The 7,500-nt window shown below is 35.4% G+C and overlaps 1 protein-coding gene across 3 annotated transcripts in view; it reads left to right on the top strand.

Annotated features, from left to right (window-relative positions):
- Nucleotides 1-243: 243 nt before the first annotated feature.
- LOC113829629 (glycoprotein-N-acetylgalactosamine 3-beta-galactosyltransferase 1) overlaps nucleotides 244-7,500 on the top strand; it is a gene marked incomplete at its 3' end in the record, with an annotated part of 24,111 nt that continues 16,854 nt past the window's right edge. For 2 of the 3 annotated variants that reach the window (XM_070133129.1, XM_070133127.1), the window contains 1 exon segment: nucleotides 244-366. 3 annotated transcript variants of the gene reach the window in all.

Genomic DNA, 7,500 nt, shown 5'->3' with positions numbered 1-7,500 from the left:
TTTCACAGAGACTCCTTACTAAATGCAATTGCCTTTGCATCGTTATGTAAATGTTAGCACAAGATTTTTAAAAACATTGTGCCTTCTCGAGTATCGTATTTTTAAAAGACACTACTTAGGCATAGCTGTAGGAACAAATTATTTCTCTAGAAATAATAAAAGCTAAGTAATCCATAAAAACGGCTATTCATTATATATATATACACATCGTCGGCCTCCGGCACAACAAGTGAGGTCGTATCCCTTAGTTCGATAGTCAGATGTGTTTCGTACATGAGTGTAGCAGGAGTTTCTGCTCGTCAGTTTTATTATTTTTTTGATTTAACTCCATGTTTTCCCACACATCAGTAAGAAAATGACATGCAGGTAAAGTTATAATGTAACTTTGTCAAAAAGCAAACTAGAATGTCGTTAAACTAGGGTTTAAAAGACTCATATTAATGAAAAGGGAATCAAGGCTATGCATTGAATGGTGTCAGAATCACAAATGTAAACACTTTAATATTGGCTGCATTGCGAATGTAGTCATATAATTTCTTTGTGCTTTGGCATTAGAGGAGTGGGGGCAGTAGCTGTCCAGGTTAATTAGGTTGCAAATGAGGGTTAGACATAAAGAAATGAGATTTCTGTAAATGTTATTGAAGCCGCCTGCTGTAGCTCCGATATATGACGTTTCCTAATAAAATCGGCACTGTTTTGCCGAATCCCCTAATAACGCTGTCGACTAGAACAACATTGCAGTGTCAAGCAATTGTCGCGGTTTCTCAGCGGCTTTTTCTGGCTTACACCTGCAAACCACCATCACATTTATTCTGTCAGGGAGGGGTGGATTGATTCCTCATTGGAGAAGGTAATTTTACAGGACTGCTCTGGCCATAGGATTCCTTGTTTTGTCAAAGGCATGTAAATTAGACAAGATACAGCTTGATGTGTTGTCTTATGTAACAGATTGCCAAGGAGGTGTATTAACCATCTCTTTCCAGAACAGAAATAGTAGATATTGGGTAATATTTTATAATATGTCAAGATGATAGATGATAACAATTTTGGTATCATTGGATTCTCTCACCATCTTCCCTCGATAGCAGGGGAGGGCATGAAAGGTACCAGAGAAATATAAGTAATATACACAGAATCAGTCACTTTATTGTTTAGTGCAACCCCCCCCCCCCCCCAGCTTGCCCAGGAAAACAAAGAATCCTCCGCGACAGGAGAGAGCGTCAGACAGACTTGGCAACACTGGTCCCACATAGCATGAGTACATGGAGGATTCTCTCTGGTAGAGATTACAGACATCGACGCACAAAGATAGAGAGATATGGACACTGCCATCTTATAGAGTGGGATAGAACATAGTTTAAGCTGCAGCGGCCATATAGTTGCCGCTAAATTATGAAAATATAATGCGTGCTTGCCTTTCAAATTCTGTCCATCAGCTTGTTTATCTTGCAAAGAAAAACACAACACTGACCCATGATTGCATTATTGCGTTGTCAAACTAGTCCGTTTATTACTACACGCTTGTCAAAATGATATTTGGCTAATTATCTGTGTCTGCTGTTACACATTTATGCCTTTAAAGTCTTTTATTGATGTTATGATACTTCATTTTCATATTTTAATATTTATCTATACCCTCTGTAGAATCGTACGCAACGAGTGTTTCACATTTTCTTGGTCCTGCTGCCAGATCACACACCATGGCGCGCTCATTTCAAAGTGAAACGCTGTCTTTTATAAGGAAAATTATATATTTAAATGTTAGTGTTTGTCCATTTGTGAGCTTTATTTCTTTAGGAGAGTGAGATTGACCATAACTTGTTGGCTATATGCAACATATTTATATAGTAAGAGTTATAGAAATGGATCCATTTCTACACAATGATTTTCCTTCTTGGAGGCACGGATCCGGTTCCTAACCTAACCTAATCTTACCTTATCTTATCTGACCTGACCTGACCTGACCTGACCTGACCTGACCTGACCTGACCTGACCTGACCTGACCTGACCTTACCTTACCTTACCTTACCTTACCTTACCTTACCTTACCTTACCTTACCTTACCTTACCTTACCTTACCTTACCTTACCTTACCTTACCTTACCTTACCTTACCTTACCTTACCTTACCTTACCTTACCTTACCTTACCTTACCTTACCTTACCTTACCTTACCTTACCTTACCTTACCTTACCTTACCTTACCTTACCTTACCTTACCTTACCTTACCTTACCTATCTAACCTAACAGCAGTACTCTGCTGCATTTGACAACCTTGATTTCAATTTGAGAAAGTGTTCCGGGTGTCTGTCTCTGCAAAAAGATTTTTTATAGATAAGAGAAATGGATCCGTTTCTACTTGAGGATTAATGGGCTGTGGCACAATTTTTTTTCCGTTTCTATAACCATTTCATCAAAGATAATTTTTACCAATTATATCTAATGCTTAATTTTTTAGAAATGCAAAGAAAGACCTGATAACAATTCATCAGCTGAAATACTTTCTCAAGCAATTGATTTGATTGTAATTTTTCACAGTACCTTTGCATAACGGATCATGATGATTTTTGGTAACGATGGATTCCTCTTACCCTCTATAAAAATATATATGGAGGAATTAATGCAGTGTGGAGGGACCTGGTTATTCTTTTCAGTTTCAACACACTATGCTAGGGTAAATTCTTGTTGAGTACAAAAAGTTTGTTATTGGTACAAGAAATAATCTGCAGACATAAACAGCTATGCTGCGAATAAAGGAAAAAGATCATGGTTTTTGCAGCCAAACTCCATGCAGCGCTCCAGAGTTTCAGCTTTATCTTGCTGTGCATACCAAGGTGAAGACAATATTTGTTGCAGGGTGTAGTGGGACAGAGTCCCCCATCAACTCACTCGGGCATGTCCAGTCTCAGCAATTTAGATTGTTGAATAACAACAATGAAGTTCAGGGCTTAACTGGTCTTGTGTATGTGCTGGTCTGGTTGTAATCATGACTATCTGGGCCAAATCAGTCACTTTGGTGCGAATTTGGAGATAGCGATAACACGACGTAGATTGTGTTTCTCCTCAGGTATCTCCAGGCTTTCTAAGGTGCAATTAAAGACTATTGTCTGTTATTTGCTTTAAGAAATTATCAACATCTGTAAAGTCGACAAAAATTGATTTTATATTAAACATTTAGAGTTTATCACATTTTTAAAATTTAATTTTAGATTTTTATTTTTATTTTATTTTTATTATTACCAAAAATAAATTAACAAGAAATGGCTAATTTTAAAGTAAGTTAATTCTAAGTAGGACAGCAGAACGAGAGTCCGGATTAAAAAAGTGAGAGTGTGTAAAAATGAAAACCCTGAGCCAAGCTTCGTATTAAAAAAGTGAAAAAAAGTGTAGAAATGAAAAACTCAAGACAAACTTTGTAAGAAAGTGAAAGACAGAGTAAAAATGAAAAACTCAAGCTAAACTTTGCAATAACAAAGTGAAAAAATGGGAAAGAATGAAAAAGTCGAGCCAAAATTCAGATTAAAAGTCAATAAAAGAAAGTAGAAAAAAATTATTGAAATGAAAACATTTGATAAACATGTAAACTTTTTGTTCACTTGCTGCTGCAAGATGCCTGTACCGGTGTCAGTGTTTCTGAAATTCTGATTAATTTTTTTTAAAGATCATTGCACAAACGAAGCACATCTTCATAACCCTGTACTAGGGGCATGCCCCCAGACCCCTTTCACAAGGGTATTTCCCTACTGGGGGCAAGCCCCCGGACCCCTGCCCTGGGGGTATTTTGCTGTACAGACGAAGCCTACTTTCCCAACCCCCTACTGGAGGCATTCCCCCCCGGGCCCCCTTCCCTGGGGTATTTCCCTACCGGGGCCAGCCCCTGGACCCCCTTACAGACACACAACAAACCATGTGTGTCTGTAAGGGTGTGAGTGTCAGTATGATTCATGATGTATTTATGTAATATGTGTTTAAAATTTTTGCAAATGATTGATATGAGGGAGATGGAGCAGTAGCTAGTTGGGTCTGTTCGGTCACATGTCTTGAAAAGGGGGTGATATTTGCACAAAGTCAGTCTACAGGTAGGATGCCTGGGACAAGTGATTGAGTGAAAAATTATTTTGTAGGAGCAAGGGCAAGATTTGATCTGGGCCAGTGGTTTTGTTTTGGTCTAATATTGTCTGCAGTTTCAGGATGCCATTGGTCTAGATATCAAGTGAAGGGATTAGAGGATAAGAGCTATCTGATAAATTTGGATGTTTTGACATTTTTATGTGTGAAAACATATTGGAAGGGTGTGTTGTGTTCTGGGTCTGTCACAAGTGTTGTTGGTGTTTTTGATGGCTGTGTCTTGTCTGCTGTTTGTGTTCCTCTTTCTTTGTATTTTTGGAAAATGTTCTTTGAAAGGATTTAAAAGTGGGCCAATTTTCTGGAGTGTTGGATGTATGTGCATGTCTGTAGAGTCATTTTTTATGGTGTCTGCCTAAGTCCCTGGAGAACCAGAGAAGTGTATGTCTGCTTGAAGGTATTTTCTGTGGTATGTGTTTTCCATGGATGAGAGTATCGGTAAAAGGGTTGGTCTCTGTTTGTGTGTGAAATAATGGGGGATGTAAGGTTGGTGTGTGGGGGGTCATGCAGGGACAGAACACTCCAATCTATGTTGGAGAAGTTGAAATCTCTGTCATGACAATTTAGATTGGTAAATAAAGAGTGACATGGAGTTGGAGACTTAGTCTGACAAGTGTATCTGTACTGTAAAGAATCACCGACCATTTTATTTTTATATCCCGTATTTTATCCTACTTCAGATTTATTTTATGGGTTTGGCTATTAGTTTGTTTTTTTATGCTGCCTATTTTTGAGTAGTTTTGGAATATATTGTAATTTTTTTAAGAGAGATTAGAAGAAGAAAAAATCACTTTTAGAATCTGAATTATTTTATATGTATTTGATGTATACCTCTAGCTTGTTCCTGTTCCATCATTTATATTCTTAGGGAGTTATGACCCTGTCACAATTACAAAAGATTATTTTTAGATGTCTTCAAAAATTACCTTTTATATTGCATTAGGGGGATACTTAGAGTTTTTTTGCCATAAGTATTAAATGCTTAGTCTTAGTCTGAGAACTTGCCAAGAGCCGATGAGAAGCAGGGGGCAGAGGTCTGGCTATGTGAAGAAGTTAAGGGTGAGACAATGTGTACATTCATTTCTTTTATATTTATCTTCTGGCATCTTAGAATTGAATGATTTACACATATATTTCTTTGGGAACCCCACTGTAAGAGAGAGAGAGAGAGAGAGAAAAAAAAAAAAGATTGAAGTGATATAGGTAAGATAAAGATAGGAATGTTATAGAAGAATATTGGTAATGGAGGTATTTAGAGCATACACAAAACATGTTCCTTAAGCCAGGCATAGGAAAATGAAGTCAGAATGTATGACAATAGGCCTACCTTGGTTGTCAAGAGTCGATTTTAGTCTGCATGGAGGGTATGTGCCAGACACACTATTCTTATGCATATTATAGTAAAATGAATTAATATATAATTTATTGAATACTATATATTTATATTATTTATTTTATTATTGTAATATTTTTTTCTGTGTACACACTCTGGTATCATTATAACTAATAAACTATGATATTGGGGTAGTTATGATTTCTTGTTTTTTTTATACGTATACAGAAAGTGAAAGAAACTTTGGTCCTTATATTCTTGAATATGCTTGTGAATAAGAGTTAGTATCAACCCACATTCAATTTGAGACCCTGTTATTTCCAGAAGAGTGAATTGAATTTAAAGCTATTTTTAGGTATTAGCAACTTAAAGCAGTGATAAACTTCTGGGGAATTATGGAGCACTTGCTTGAAAACAAACCTGTACTGTCTTCCCTTGAGCCATTTTTTCTTCAATAGCCATTTGTAGTAATTGAAATATGATTGGTAGACTTCATATTCATTAGTTTTATTGTTTAGGGAGTTTATTTATTTACTTTTATGATTTTTTATTTATTTATTTTTATTTATTTATTTATTTATTTATTTATTTATTATTATTACTTTTTTCTTGTGCTTTGGTTGGTAGGCGCTCTCTAATCTGATAAGTTATCAGTTATGATGATAACAGTCACCCAAATTCATTGTTTGGTGATCAGTTGAACTTTGTAAGGTACATGAAAAAGTGGTGATATTTTCAATTACCTCCAAAGTTGAAATTCAGTTTAGCGTTAACTTGTATACGTCTGTTGTATCATGTAGCAGCTTATTTTGCTGATATAAATGTAAGTTGCATTAATGATATTAGTATCTCTATGTCTGTATGATTGGTAGACTTTGTGTTCATTAGTTTTATTGTTTAGGGAGTTTATTTATTTATTTTTATTTATTTATTTTATTTTATTTTTTTATTAACCCATTGGCCGATCGAGCCGGGCACAAACAGGGGAAACTGCCGGTGCGCGCCAACAAGCTGGTGCATATGTAAACTTGACAAAATTTTTACCCGTCGCTGATGGGTTAATTATTATTATTATTTATTTATTTATATATATATATATATTTTTTTTTTCTTGTGCGTTGGTTGGTAGGCACTCTCTAATCTGATTATTTATCAGATATAGGGTTCAGAGAATTGAATTTCCACGAATATCTGTGAATTTTTTTTTCAGGTCTGGAAAGTCTGTAAATATCTTTGAATCTGAGGTAATTCTTAATAGTCTTTAAAAGTCCTTAAATTTGAATTTTAACCTGCCAAACTCTTTGAAGAATCGTGATGAATGGGAATTTTGTTACTTGTGTATTTTTGAATTGAATAAAAAACCTGGACCTTGTGTATGTTCATATAATGTATTATTGCCTTCAAAGTTCAATTACATTATGATGTGATGATGATCAAAAAGTCCTTGAAAAGTCTTTGAAAATGGCTATCAAAAGGCTTTGCAAGTCTGGGAATTTTTTCTGCCGTGACTATTATGAACCCTAAAAGTTTAGATTTAGAAAGTGTTAGACCATGTGTATGCATCTTTTACTACTAAACTCTAGGTGATTTTCATGTGAGGGGGATACATAAATATCTCAATAACCTGGTACTGGTATTACATTGCTTTATAATTTCATATTAGATTTCCAGATAGAAATAAAACAAAAAAGGAATTCATGAATAGACTCCAGGAAAGAAGGAAAGAGAATGTTTACAAGCATTCTCTCCCTTTCCATTTTTGTAAGTCATATTAATCACTTGCTGCTAGGGATAGTATGTGTGTACATGCCTTACCCACTGTGTTTAATTCCGTAATTGTTTTTACATATTGATGGCTTCACAAGCAGTCACCAGTGAACCAATTACAAGAATTACCTGTTTCACCTGTTTACCCTTTTCTTTGATTTGCGATATTTTCTAGTATTTAATACTGTTGTTAGTAATGTTATTATGGTAATTATAAATGTTTATAAAAAAAATGATGTCAATATTGATAGTGCTGGTAATTTTTTTTTGCTAT

Source organism: Penaeus vannamei, chromosome 18, assembly GCF_042767895.1.
Source record: "Penaeus vannamei isolate JL-2024 chromosome 18, ASM4276789v1, whole genome shotgun sequence".
Lineage (NCBI taxonomy): Eukaryota > Metazoa > Arthropoda > Malacostraca > Decapoda > Penaeidae > Penaeus > Penaeus vannamei.
The sequence above is the reverse complement of the archived record's forward strand: the minus strand, read 5'-3'. Positions and strand labels throughout refer to the sequence as shown.